Raw genomic sequence first — 14108 nt, 5'->3', positions numbered from 1 at the left:
AGTTATGTACATGTCTCAGAAATAACATGTATTTTGTAATTAACTGGGTGAGTGAAATCATGTTGTTTCCCCAATGATTTGTTCAGTTAGAAATAGAAAAGAACCAAAGGTTTTGCTTTTTTTTTTTTTAGCATAAATCCCACCTTTCATGCATGCACATAACTCAGAACAAATGGGAATTCTTTGCAGACCTATACAACAAAATAGACCCTCTGATCTGTAAAGTTAACAAAAAAACCTTAGACAGCCAACAGAATCATAATGCGCCATCTATCACTTAAAATACTCTGAGTACTTATGCCCATGTTACAATACTCAATGTAAAATCAAGCATGTGCATTTACAAGAATTATATTAGAAGAGTAAAAACAACTCCCTTAAATTCAATGGACCAAATGCGAAGGTCCAACATCCTTAATAAGTGTTTACTCAAGCAAACTTCCATTGACTTTGAGGGCGGTTTGCCTGATCAAGGACTGAGTAAAAACTGGGCACAAACCCCAGGTTTTAGCCTTGCATAATTAAAAATAAAGCACATAACAAAGCAGTATTCTGAACGGTTACAATATATCTCCGCAACTCAGCTGTTCTAGGGATTTGTTGTTTGACTCTAGTAGGAACTTCTTCTTCAAGTGACTTATAGCCAAAAGATTTATATATCTTACCTGATTCCTCATCCACATCCGATAATCTGAAGCTGTGCCGTCTGACTGACCACAAATTTTCTGCAAGTGGTTCAATAGTAAACGTGCACACTGTATTGCAACACCTACTTCCTTCTTCATATTTTTGACTTTTTGACACATAGATCACAACAACTCAATAATATGTCCTAAAAGGATAAAAATTGTTTTCTCCTCAGACATAAAATGAAAAATCTTTTTTCTAAAGTAAATATATTCATTACTTTATGGTGCAGTGGGATGCCAATACTAGCCCTGGTGTATGAGAAATGCTTGATTCATTGTGAAAGATATCTTTCTACTCTGTGGATTTTGTAATACCGAGGTTCTCCCATTGTTTTTTTATCTTGTATGAAACCTGTGAACTGTGAAGAGGTTTTAGTGTACTGGGTGTAGTCAAATCAGAAAAGGAACCACATATTTCTGCTTTTGAAATATCTTTCTGTGTTCAGATATGTTTCTATCATTCTCCTAAACTGGCCTTTTTGTGCGGTGAAAAACTCCATGAAAAAATCTGCAAAGTTGCTACCATCTTCTCCTTCAAATTGTTCCTCAAGACTCATTTTTACTACAGTACACACACAGCAATAGCAACTGACAACAACTAGGCAAGTGGAGCACTAAGTATTGTGCTTGTTATATGTAGAGCTGGTTGGAAAATGGAATTTCTGTTCTTCAAAATATGCCAAGATTTTGATTTTTTTTCATTCAAATCAGAACAAAACCAAAAAAATTCATTTTTTTCTACAAAACAGAATTTTCTAAAAAGTGGTTTTGTTTCAATCAGAATATTTTGTTTTGATAAAACTGAAAGTTTTTGTTCTAATTTTTATTTTATAAGATATATATTTTTCAAATTACCAAAAAGTCATTTCAAAATGAAAAATTGAAAACTGCTGTTCCAATAACCTCAAAATGGGACATCTGGTTTCGATTTTTTAAAAACAAAACTTTGCCAAAATTGATACATTCCCTCAGAAATTTTTGATTTCAGTCAAACAGTGTTTCCTCCTGGAAAAACATTCCAGTGGAATATTTTTGACTAGCTCTAATTAGGACACTGATTTGCTTCACTGTTTTCTCTTAAAGGATGGGGCAACATGTGCTCCCTTGGTGTGATATATTGATCTGGGGATTGTTGTGGGGTACAATTCCTCCAGGAGCTACTGCTGAGGCATTGAAGCTTTCACTCTGTCCCTAATGCAGAACAGTGCCCATAAATCATAATCTTGCCCTAACGATGCCATTGTTTTATGAGATAAGGGGTTTCTTTTATGTCCTTGGCTAAAAACGTCCCATACCCCCATAGCTGTGTGGTAGTCTGTGTACGAGTTGTCTGCTGCCCTCTGGCTGTCTGCATTTTGTCTTGGTGGCTAGCACATTGGTTTTAACTCAGGAGATCTGGGTTCTAATTACACTTTAATCACTGGCCTGCTGGCAGACTTTAGATCTGTCATTTCATCTCCCATGCCTAAATTCCCCCATCTGTAAAATGGGGATAATGATACTGACCTCCTTGGTAGAGCATTTTGAGATCTACTGATGAAAAAGTGTTATATGAGAGCTAGGTATTACTATTATTTTAGAGTCAGTGGGAGTTAGGCACCTGTTTTTTGTACCTTTGGAAATCTCCTCTTTAGAGTATATATATATGTGTTGTAAAGTGCTTTTGAACCTCTATAATGAAAGGATCGACATAAATGTCAAATATTTTAATTTTGTCTAAAACTCATTTCACATTGGTCTGTTTTGTTTTTCCTATAGCCTCTTTATCTTTCCACAAATCAGCCTAAAGAATCTTACTGACAACAAGGGCTGGATAAAGAACCTGTCCAGACTTAAACAGCTGGAGCTAGGGGGTACAACTGGGGAAGAAATTCAATCTCATTTAAACCAGTCATGTTCAAGTCTGCCATACATTGTGAGGTGCAATCAGCTGACATGGTAAACAAACCACCACACTAATACAGCTGTCCCAAAAGAGCCTGGCACTCTACAACCTCCAACTGAGCGTGCAAGAAAGAATGCATGTTCCACTTCAGATCTCCAAACTGCGTGTAATGTTTCTAGATTAACTCACCCCTCTTACTGCCAACACATAAATCTCTTCTTTTTCTAGATGCTGTTACTGTAAAAGGCAGAGAATTGTCACAGAGTAGTAATTCCAATATTCATGAGAAAGTTGATGGAAGCTATAGATAGTCTATAACATTTTCTCTAACTCCTACACAGCAGGGTTTGGTGTAGAGAGAGATTGGTATCCCCAGCAGCACTGTGCCATAATGTGTTATCTTCCTGTTGGTGGTTTGAATATCTTTATAGGCACTTCTATGCCCTTCTTTATGATAACTTCTGAGCATGTCATAATCATTACTGAATTTTATCTTCACAACTCCCCTGTTAAGTAGGAAAGTATTTTCTCTGTTGAACAGATGAATGGAGGCACCGGGAGATTATGTGATTTGCCTAAGGTCAGACAGGAAGTCTGCATGAACAAGAGATTATCTGTATGTGTGAATTAATATATACCACATATTATTCAGATTGCGTGACACTTCACATTACGAGACCCTGTTTTCTGTAGGGTATAACTTTGCCAAATTTTAATCATTTGGACTGAAGTTTTCCATATTGGGTGTCTGCCTCAGGCTGATTATTTTGTTTGGGTTTGTAGTGTGTGTTTTAATTTCAGTCAAAAGAATTCAGCAATTTCTGAGAATGAGGCTAGGGAAAAATACATTGTTTTCCTCATGTTAAATACTCTCTGGCAACTGATTCTTTGAGAAGCTCTAGCACCCCCATGCTGTGGAGCAGGGGTCGGCAACGTTTGGCCTGCGGCTCACCAGGGTAAGCACCCTGGCGGGCCGAGCCAGTTTATTTAACTGCTGACGCAGCAGGTTCGGCCGATCGCAGCCCCCACTGGCCGCGGTTCGCCATCCCGGGCCAATGGGGGCGGCGGGAAGCTGTGACCAGCACATCCCTCGGCCCGCGCCGCTTCCCGCCGCCCCCATTGGCCCGGGATGGCGAACCGCGGCCAGTGGGGGCCACAATTGGCTGAACCTGCCACGTCAGCAGGTAAATAAACTGGCCCGGCCTGCCAGGGTGCTTACCCTGGCGAGCCGCATGCCGAACGTTGCTGACCCCTGCTGTGGAGTATGGACTTGAAATTTGGCCGGGGGTGGCCTTTGTCTCAGGGATGGTACCTTTTACTTTCTGTCATAGAGTGTACAAACCTCACACAGCAGAGGAAGGGATTAAGCAGATGCTCTGGGCCCATGCCTCTCCACCCCACCACAAGTGCCAGGCATGTACAAGCTGGAGGAGAAGCCTAAACGGGGAGCAGAGCAGCTCACTCCCGGTTCTGCAGCAGGAAACGGAATCCCTAAGAATCCCAGCTTAAGCTAAAATCTCTGGGGACTTCCCTACCACAGAGGTGGGAGCCTGAAAACCCTGGGAGCCACAGCTGAGCCAGGAGGCCTCAGTGCTTTGGCTGCCAGAAACAAAACATTTCTATTATTTCTAACACATACACACCTTTATTTTTTTTCCAGATTTTTCCCTTCCTTGGAAGTTTTGATAATTCAACTTTTTTTTTTTAACAACTTTTTTTTCCCAGAATTTTGGAATTTGTTGTTGAAGAAAATTTTGGCTTTTGACTGGCTCTAAGGATAACTTTTTAAGACTATAGTATGGAGTGGTGATAGAGTTATATTGATATAGGTTAAAGGTTGTAGAAGAAGTGGGTTTCAGGAGGGATTTCAATGAAGTGAGGGATGACATGGGAAGCTAATATTTACCCATTTCTCTGTCTGGTTAAGCCAGAGGCTTTGCCTATATTAGAAAAATTGTAACCGACTAACTAAATTGATCTAGTTAAACTGATGGACTCCTCTAATGTAGATGCACTTAAACCATTTAAACCTTGCTTAAATCAATTTGGTTAAGTTGGTAATTTACCGATGCAAGCTACACTGGTTTAAGTTGGTTGAAGTGCATGTTTAACTTTGCTTAAGTGTGTCTGTATTAGGGGTTTGCATTGCTGGCCGACATAAAATCCATTTAGTTAAACTGGTGAACTTTTTAAAAAGTAGACTATGCCAGAGAAACCCCAGAAAAACATCAAAAGAGAGACTGTTTATCTGACTTCCCCTCCACCCCATATTCATTATTCATCTTTGCAGGAAGTTCTGTTCCAGCAGTTGCTAACTTTAACTTCACGGAAGAGCTACGTAAGTTGTTTGTTTCTTAGCCTACCTATACCACACACCTTTGCCTAGAGTGACCAAGTGTCAAAATAACAGATTAAACTGAGCTATGCTGAAAGCAATTCCTCCTGTAAAAGATCAAGTACTTCCTGCTGTCTTATAAAAACAGCATTTTAATAACAAAGAACAGGATTTAGTGATGTGCAGGGAGAGGTCAGAGCATTATAGATTCATAGCTGAAGGCCAGATGGAACCTTTATGATGTAGCCTGACCTCCTGTATAACACAGCTCATAGAATTTTATGCAGTAATTCCTGCTTTGAGTCCATAACTTCTGGATGAGCTAGAGCACATCTTTTAGAAAGACATTAGTAATGGCTCTTCTTGCTCTATTGTCTTCAGCATGGAGTCTCTGTAGAACTGGCTAGGAAAGGTTCCATGCAGCAGTCAGCTTGCAGTAGAATGGGCCAATCAGATGCAAAACCCTTTTTCCTTTGCCCATCATACTTGTTAGTTTGAACAGCAGTAAATACCACAACATGTCTGCTATGCAGAACCCAATTAATGTCTCTAAGAAGCAGAACTAGTTACAATGACATTAGTCCAAATGATAGATTTTTGCAGCTAGCAACAAATGAATCTGACTCATTAGTTATTATTTTTATTATAGTAGCATCTAGGAACTCTAGTCATGGACTAGTGCTAGGCACTGTACAAACACTAAACAAAAAAGACAGCCACTGCCCCCAAGACTTTATAATTTGACTATAAAACAAGAGACAACAGATGGATACAGACAGATGAGGGAGGACAAGGAAACAATGAGACCATATTGGTCAGGTGGTGGTCTCAGCACACGACCAGCCTAACAGTTCTAAAGTTTTTGTATAGGCAGGTCCTGCAATGAGCAGTGACTTGTTTCCCTGTTTATGATTTTATTATTTGTACTCAGTTCCATTCTCATGCTTTCTATTAGTAAGTACGGTACTTGGAGGATGCTTTTCATGAAAATTACTCCATGTCATTTATTTTTTGTTCTATATGCCTCAGACTGGAGAGTTTTGGTTAGTAAAAAAAAAGCCAGGTATCAAATTTGATTATTTAAAATATGTGTACTAGTAGGGCTTAGAGATGGAACAGCATTTGTACTGTCCCTGCGGTGGTCATGTATGAGAGAAAACCAGTACTGATACAACCATTCTGTGAATCATCATTCTAGTTTTGGATAATTTTCACTGGTGGGTGAAACTGAGTAGCCTCTATTTCCTACCTTCGGTTGAAGCTCCAAATACGTCTTCAGTTTTAATTTGATCATATTCACTCTTCTCGAAAACAGAGGGGTAACCTTAACTTTTTGACAGCTTGTCACATACCTCTGTGTGTGCTTATTTAAATGTAAGCATTTTTCTTCCTACATAAGTATTTGGCATTGTTGGTTTTTTAAATTGTGTTTGTTCTAGCTCATTAAAGACTCTTCCTCTCAAGAAACAGAAGGAAATAAGTTTGTAGAAGCAGAAGAAAGGGGGCCCTGAGTCTGTAGGGGCTTGTTTAAAATGGTTATATAATTCCATAAAAGGAAAATCAGGAGAAAAATCAGCATTGCTACAAGAGATAGCAAGAGATAAACCACTGATCTGAGATACTTAAGGGGAAGAATTAATTAGTTTTGGTCCCAATGTCAGTATATAAGGAAAACTCAGCTGTACTCAGAATACACACGGGAAGCCATTTATGGGGAGTCACACTCTCAGTAGTCATTGTTTGCGATACAAGTGGAATTTGTATGTCATGTAAGTGTGGTGGATAATGGGCTTCAAAATGTTCCCTTACTACATATATTGCTGTCCCCTTGGAAGGGCAGAGCATGAGCAATGAGATCTGCTGTGTGGATCTAAAAGCAAAATGTTGCCTATTGATAGCTGTTGCCCATCCAGGTTATTATTTTTAAGAATATCTGAAACAAAAATTCTGATCCATATATTTGCCCCATAACAATTCACTGTCTTGATGAGATGAGGGGGATACGTTTCTAAAAAGAAACAACAACCTTCTAAAAGAAATAGGTGCTAAGAGACCTCTGGATGAAAGATGCAATCAGCACAGAGAAAACAGAGAGGAACTGATTGTGGCCTATTGCCATCAGACCACATTGGGTGTGTGTGTGTGAAAATGCACGCTGTCAACTAGGTCTCCAGGATGCGTTGTACCTCAAGCAAACATAATACCTTCAAACTCTCCTGGGAGTGTGGCTGCTGAGCCTCTCTCAGAGAAGATATAGTCTGCACCCAGACAGGTCATTGTGAAACATAGCCCCGCCTTTAGCTGCTCCCTCTGAAGAAGCTATAAACAGCAGAAGCCCTAGCCTGGCTGGGACTTTGCATTCTGAGAACAAGGACTCTAGGGGGTATGTCTACACTGCAATTAGACACCTGTGTATGGCCTGTGCCACCTGACTCAGGCTTGCAGGGCTCAGGCTGTGGGGCTGTTAATTGCAGTGTAGACATTCAGGCACAGACTGGAGCCCATGCTCTGGGACCTTCCCATCTCACAGGGTCCTCCAGGCTTCAACCCAACCCGTAACATCTACGGCCTTGGCTACACTTGCAGATGTACAGTTTGAGTTAAACCTGACTTCGTGCAGCTGAGTAGGGAAAGCGCTGCAGTCTGTCCACACTGACAGCTGCCCAGCGCACTGTCTTGGCCACATTTGCGGCAATGGCAGCGCTATTGGGAGCAGTGCATTATGGGCAGCTATCCCACAGAGCACCTTTTCCCATTCTGGTGCTGTGGGTTGTGAGAAGGAGGCGTGGGTGCAGGGGATTCCCAATGCCCCGTGATGCATCACTTCGCATCCCAGAAATCCCTTTGTTTCCATCCACCTTTGGCGCCATCTTTCAACGGTTTCTGTGCAGCGCGGTCTGTCTGCGGGAAATGGAGTCCGAACTGCTGAGGCGTATGCTGACGAGTCTCACCAGCACGTCACGTTTGGCTGTCAAACTATTCCTTAAGATCCAAAGTGACAGTGAGAGTGAGGTTGAGGAGTCCAACGATGCTATCGAGCCACGTAATGCGTACGACACGAAATTGCTTGTGGCATTCACGGACATGCTCAGCACCGTGGAACGCCGCTTTTGGGCTCGGGAAACAAGCACCGAGTGGTGGGATCACATAGTCATGGAAGTCTGGGATGACTAGCAGTGGCTGCAGAACTTTCGGATGAGAAAAGCCACTTTCATGGGACTGTGTGAGGAGCTCGCCCCCACCTTGCGGCACAAGGACACGAGATTGAGAGCTGCCCTGCCAGTGGAGAAGCGAGTAGCTATTGCAATCTGGAAGCTGGCAACTCCAGACAGCTACCAATCAGTCGCTAACCAGTTTGGAGTGGGAAAGTCGACCGTTGGAATCGTGTTGATGCAAGTTTTCAAGGCCATTAATCGCATCCTACTCAGAAGAACCGTGACTCTGGGTAACATGCAGGAAATAGTGGATGGCTTTGCACAAATGGGGTTCCTAACTGTGGAGGGGCAATAGATGGGACGCACATTCCTATTCTGGCACCACCCCACCTAGGATCCGAGTACGTTAATCGGAAGGGGTATTTCTCTATGGTTCTCCAGGCGCTTGTGGATCACCGTGAGTGTTTTATTGACATTAACACAGGCTGGCCCAGAAAGGTGCATGACGCACGCATCTTTCGGAACACTTGGCTGTTCAGGAAGATGCAGGCCGGGACTTTTTTCCCAGAGCGGAAGATCACGGTAGGAGAAGTTGAAATGCCTATTGTGATCCTTGGAGATCCCGCTTACCCGTTAATCTGTGGCTCATGAAACCCTACACAGAGAGCCTTGACAGCAGCAAGGAACGGTTCAACTACAGGCTGAGCCGGTGCCGAATGACTGTGGAGTGTGCCTTTGGCTGTTTAAAGGGCTGCTGGCGATCTCTGTATGGGAAGCTGAACTTGGCCGAAAACAGCATCCCCGTGGTTATATCCACGTGTTGTGCCCTCCATAATATTTGTGAAGGGAAGGGTGAAAGCTTCACACAGGCATGGACCTCCGAGGTTCAACACCTGGAGGCTGAATTTGCACAGCCAGAGAGCAGGGCTATTACAGGGGCCCAGCGCGGGGCTGCAAGGATTAGGGATGCCTTGAGGGAGCAATTTGAGGCTGAAAACCAGCAGTGATAGCTGGTTCCCTGCACAGGAGAGAAGTGCAGTGGTTCCAATCTTTAGGAATCAGTGTCTGCTTAGCAGACAAGCAGATTTGCAGTGCCTGTTTATTTCCTGGGCTAAGGAGTCTTTTACTTTATGCAATAATAAAGAATGTTTTCAAAGCCAAAGAATCCATTTATTGAAAAGAAAAAAAAATATTTATTGAAAAGAAACAAGGGGGTGGAGTGGGGAACAGTACAATCACAGATTCATGTATGTCCTGTCTGGTGTGCTGTGCAGTGAGTGCTGCACTTCAGGACAGCTATACTGCATGGTGATGGGGGTTGAGTGCAGAGGGTAAGGGTCATGGTTTTCAGGGGTGGGTGGTGAAGATGCTGGTGTTGGAGGCAGCGGGTGGCATGAAGAACACGGAAGTTAGGGAAAGTGGGTTGGAGGTGACAGTGGGGCACAACGGAAAGAGTTTTGGGACAAGGGCTGTAGGAGGGGGTGGCGTTTGCGGTACTGCTCCTCTTTCTGCATGGTTACCAGCTCCTGGATAGCATCTGCTTGGCGCGCCAGGATGCTTATGAGCCTATCAGTGCTTTGCTGCCGGTGCGTGATGCTTTGCCACCAGTGCGCTGCGTTTTCCTGGCGGATCCTGCTTTCTCTTTCCCTCCAGTCCTGTGCTTTCTCATTCTCTTTAATAGATTGCCGCATCACTTCTTGCAGCATGTCTTCTTTGCTTTTTCGCGGTCTCTTCCTGGGTCTTTGCAGTCTCTGAGCAGGAGATAAGAGGGTCTCAAGGTTGATGCAGCTGTATAGGCAAAATGCAACATTTAACAGAGGCAGCATTGTTTATACCAGACAGAGTAATGATTCCCCCCGCACTTAAGGAGTAGAAAACACACAGGGTCTACACAGTAGCATAATTTTCCCGTCAGAAAGAGAGCACACATATCCCACGGGAGCCTCAAAATGGTGAGTAAGGGGGACTGATTGTTTCAGGGCTGCACTGTCCTCTGGGTTTCTGTGCCTTGGGGAGAGCCAACAGCTTCAGGGGGCGCCTAGACTGAACACTGTCCCAATATTTTCCACAGGAGTTCGTCCTGGATGATATCTCGCTGCTGAGGGTGACCTGGGAAGCAAGGGAGGGTCTTCTACTGCAATGCGGCTTCCGCCCTGGCCCATATGCAGCTTGCCTGTGTGCAGCAATGGTCCCCTCGCGGCACAGTGACGCGGACACGTTAGCCTGGCTGGGACAAGGACCACAGTGGCTCTCCTGATAAACATGCGCAAGCGCATTGCACACGTTCTGGATGAGACATTCGAGGAGATTACCGAGGCCGATTACCGCGATGTGATAAACCACATCAATGCACTATTCCGCATCTAGGCATGCATGCCTAACCCTCCTCTCCCAAAGAGCCCACACCGAAAAAATTCCTTCCCCCAAAAAAACCTCGCTTACCGGGAACCTGCTCTTCTGTTAGTCCTCCACCAAGTACTGGCCGCTGCAACTGGCTACCTTCCTCCTGGCTCGAGAAGAGCTCCTGGCTGCATGGCTCCAGGGATTCCGGGGTGTCTCCATCTGGCCCACCACCATCACTCCTGTTTTCCTCCTCCTCCCCCCTCCCCACTGGCTCTGAAGTGTCCAGGGTGGTGCTCGGAGTGGAGGTAGGGTTAACCCCAAGTATCGCATCCAGCTCTTTGTAGAATCAGCAGGTCGCGGGGGGAGCACCCGAGCGGCCGTTTGTGTCGCGGGCTTTGCGGTAGGCACTCCGCAGCTCCTTCACTTTAATCCTGCACTGCAGGGCGTCCTGGTCCTGGCCCCTTTCCATCATGTCCTTTGATACCTTCCCGAAGGTATCGTAATTCCTACGGCTGGAGTGCAGCTTCCTCCCCCCAAACACTGATGAGGTCCAGCAACTTGCCATTGCTCCATGCTGGGGCTCACTTGGAGGCATGGTCACCTGGAAAGATTTGCTGATAGCAGTCCACACCACGCTGGGCTGAGCAAACAGGAAGGGGATTTTTAAAATTCCCGGGGAATGTAAAGGGTGGGTCACATGGTTGGTTACCTGAGGCCAGGGCAGTAGAGTTTGAATTGATGACCAGAGTGGCTAGAACATGCATTGTGGGATACTGCCGAATAATTCTGGAGGCCATTCACAGCGTATTGGACGGCCACACTGGCGCCGCAGCACTGCAGCGGCAGCGCAATACTCGCTATTCCTCTCGGAGAGGTGGAGTACATGCAGCGCTGCAACGACGGAGATACAGCGCTGCAAATGCCTTGCCAGTGTGGACGGGGAGTGAGTTACAGCGCTGGGGGAGCCTTTACAGTGCTGTAACTCGCAAGTGTGGCCAAGGCCTACACCACAATTAAACAGCCCCTGAGTCTGAATCCCGTGAGCCCGAGTCAGCTGGCACAGGCCAGTCACAGGTGTCTAATTGCAGTGTACACATACCTAGTGTATGCTCTCCTTCTAAGCAAGGATCTGAGGAGGGGGAAGAGCCTTTTTGTGTCCTGTCCTGCCCTGTGCAACCATGTAGAATTAGGCGCAGCCTGATCCAGAATGTTTTTTATAATGGTCACATGTCTGACCACTACTACAGCGAAGTACTTCATTAGTCTTTATAGAGCTTTGCACCTGATGTTACAGACAAATAAGTCAATTTTTTTAATGTTGCCTCTAATTTTGGATGCCTAGGTCAAGACACCTGGGGATTGATTTTTCAGAGGAACTGAGAACACGCAATTCCAATCAAAATCGCTAGAAGCTGTGGTACTCAGCACCATGAAAATCAGACACTGTATATCTGTGGGGAGGTTTAGGTTGGATATTAGGAAAAACTTTTTCACTAGGAGGGTGGTGAAGCACTGGAATGGGTTACCTAGGGAGGTGGTGGAATCTCCTTCCTTAGAGGTTTTTAAGGTCAAGTTTGACAAAGCCCTGACTGGGATGATTTAGTTGGGAATTGGTCCTGCTTTGAGCAGGGGGTTGGACTAGATACCTCCTGAGGTCCCTTCCAACCCTGATATTCTATGATTCTATGATTCCAGTTAGGGGCCTCCATTTTGGTGTGCCGCAAAATAGTGTACAGCTGAGATTTTTTGTTGTATACTATAAAATATATATATTGAGAGCACATTATGCATTCACAATAACTATACATTTGAACCACTTAATCAATAGTAATAATAAGTCCTCACTCTTACACAGTACTTTTCATCAGCAGATCTCAAAGCCTTTTACAAAGGAGGTAAGTATCACTATCCTCATTTTAAAGATGGGGAAACTGAGGCATCAAGGTACTTTATAATGTACTTGGGTAAAAAGACAAAACAATAAAAAGTGAACAGCATAAAACAAATATCTAACAAAGGCACTCTTCCCATTACAAAAGTAGCTGAGCACCTTACAATCTTTAATATATTCATCCTCACAACACCCTCCTAAGACAGAGAAGTATTACTATCCCCATTTTGCAGACAGGGAACTGAGGCACAGAGAGACTTAGTATCTTGCTCAAGGTCACATGGGAAGTCTTTGGCAGAGTAGGGACTCGAACATGGGTCTCAGACTAGCACCCTAACTACTGGATGTGGCAGAGCCTTCTATTGTGTGGAATGCAGTGGTGTAGAGAGCTTTTTCGCCCTTTAATTGTGTGATGACTGGTGTGTGTTGTCTTCAGTTAAAGCAAAAGTCTGTAGTCACACAATAGTATGAGCTTGTTAGTACCATGTAATACATCAGTGTGTTTGTCATTATTTGTAGAATGGACTGATTTAAAAAAAGTTTTTCTATCTGCTATTTGTATGAAGTCATGCAGATAATAAGGCCGCCTACCCCTAATTATAAACCATTTTTTATGTTATCTGCTCAGCGGAAGACATAAGTCTAAGCACACTTCACACAACTGGAAATATCTTCTTACTATCACTGAATACGGTGACAATACATGTAAGGTATTTATAACAGTAATGACTCCTAGTAGGAGGGCCGTAGAATGTCTTGTATGAATATATCATGTGAATAACAAAGTACAGCCACGTACTCTCATGTAACCCCAACATATAACTATGAATTACTGAATTTCTAATGCAGCTCTCCTTTGAGCTATATTGCAGAAAAACAGTCACAGTAATTAGCAGATAGTTGAAACATTTCTACTCCCCCTCAGAATTTGATGTGTTCAATACGCTGTTGCTACACTCCTGACTGTCACAGTTGCATGCATCACAACACGCCAAATCTTCCCTGTGGCATTTGAATCTCTTTGTTGCACAGGTACACTCACAGCCACACAGCACAAATGTGAGGATGGCTTCTGGAGCAGGTGACAGCAACATTGTTTTAGGAACAAGCTGTCCTATCACCCATCCATTGCTGGCAGAGGGTACTTGAAGATACTGGCCTGTTGCATGAGTCCATATGGGTGACTGATAATTTGCATGTTTCAGGAGCTGCCTGAAGGAGGCCATTGTTGGTGGCAGTTTCTCACTTGTTTTGTTTTTCTTGGCAAACAACTCATAGCACACATTTATCCAGAGGTTCTTGCTTCTTACCACAGTACAAGAAAGTAACCAGTGAGATAAGGGCTGCTGATTCTGAAAAAGCTGCAGTTGTGTTGGGCTGCAATTTCCTATCTTCAAATCTTGCTAGTGATATGTTAGGGTCTGGAGTGTGGCGAGTGCGAGTACCATGCGGAGAATGTGTTGTTAGCCAGCGAGATATCTTGCCTACTGGGAGGGGAACAGGGAAGGAAGAGGACACTCTTTCTGCATATGGTGATGTCATGTGGCTAATTGGGAACGTTGCGCCACAGCAACATCATCCACCCCCTGAGCTGAATCAGAGACGTAACCGACAGTCCCAGGATCACCAGGTGCCCCCAGTAAAATACAGCTGAACTTTTGGGGAAAAGAGAAAGAAGTTGTGATGATGGGGGGGGGGGAGGGAGTGTTGCCGTCCTGCTTCCCCTGCTTATTGCCTCCTGCTCCCTGATCATTTCCTGGGCCCTGCTCCCTGAACTCAGAGTTCCAGTTCCTGTGTGTATGTGCCCATA

The 14108-nt window shown here is 44.2% G+C and overlaps 1 protein-coding gene across 3 annotated transcripts in view; it reads right to left on the bottom strand.

Annotated features, from left to right (window-relative positions):
• LOC101938601 (P2Y purinoceptor 8-like) overlaps positions 1–14108 on the bottom strand; it is a 51493-nt gene that overhangs the window by 19909 nt on the left and 17476 nt on the right. For 2 of the 3 annotated variants that reach the window (XM_024104439.3, XM_065580800.1), the window contains exon 1: positions 666–903. The exons of the other annotated variant lie outside the window; for it this stretch is intronic. The gene's annotated coding sequence lies outside the window, so the exon portion shown is untranslated. Of the gene's footprint in view, positions 1–665; positions 904–14108 lie in introns of those variants that run through there. 3 annotated transcript variants of the gene reach the window in all.

The sequence above is a fragment of the Chrysemys picta genome, chromosome 1 (genome assembly GCF_011386835.1).
Source record: "Chrysemys picta bellii isolate R12L10 chromosome 1, ASM1138683v2, whole genome shotgun sequence".
NCBI classification, from domain to species: domain Eukaryota; kingdom Metazoa; phylum Chordata; order Testudines; family Emydidae; genus Chrysemys; species Chrysemys picta.
Note: the sequence above shows the minus strand (reverse complement) of the source record. Positions and strands in the feature narration are given on the sequence as shown.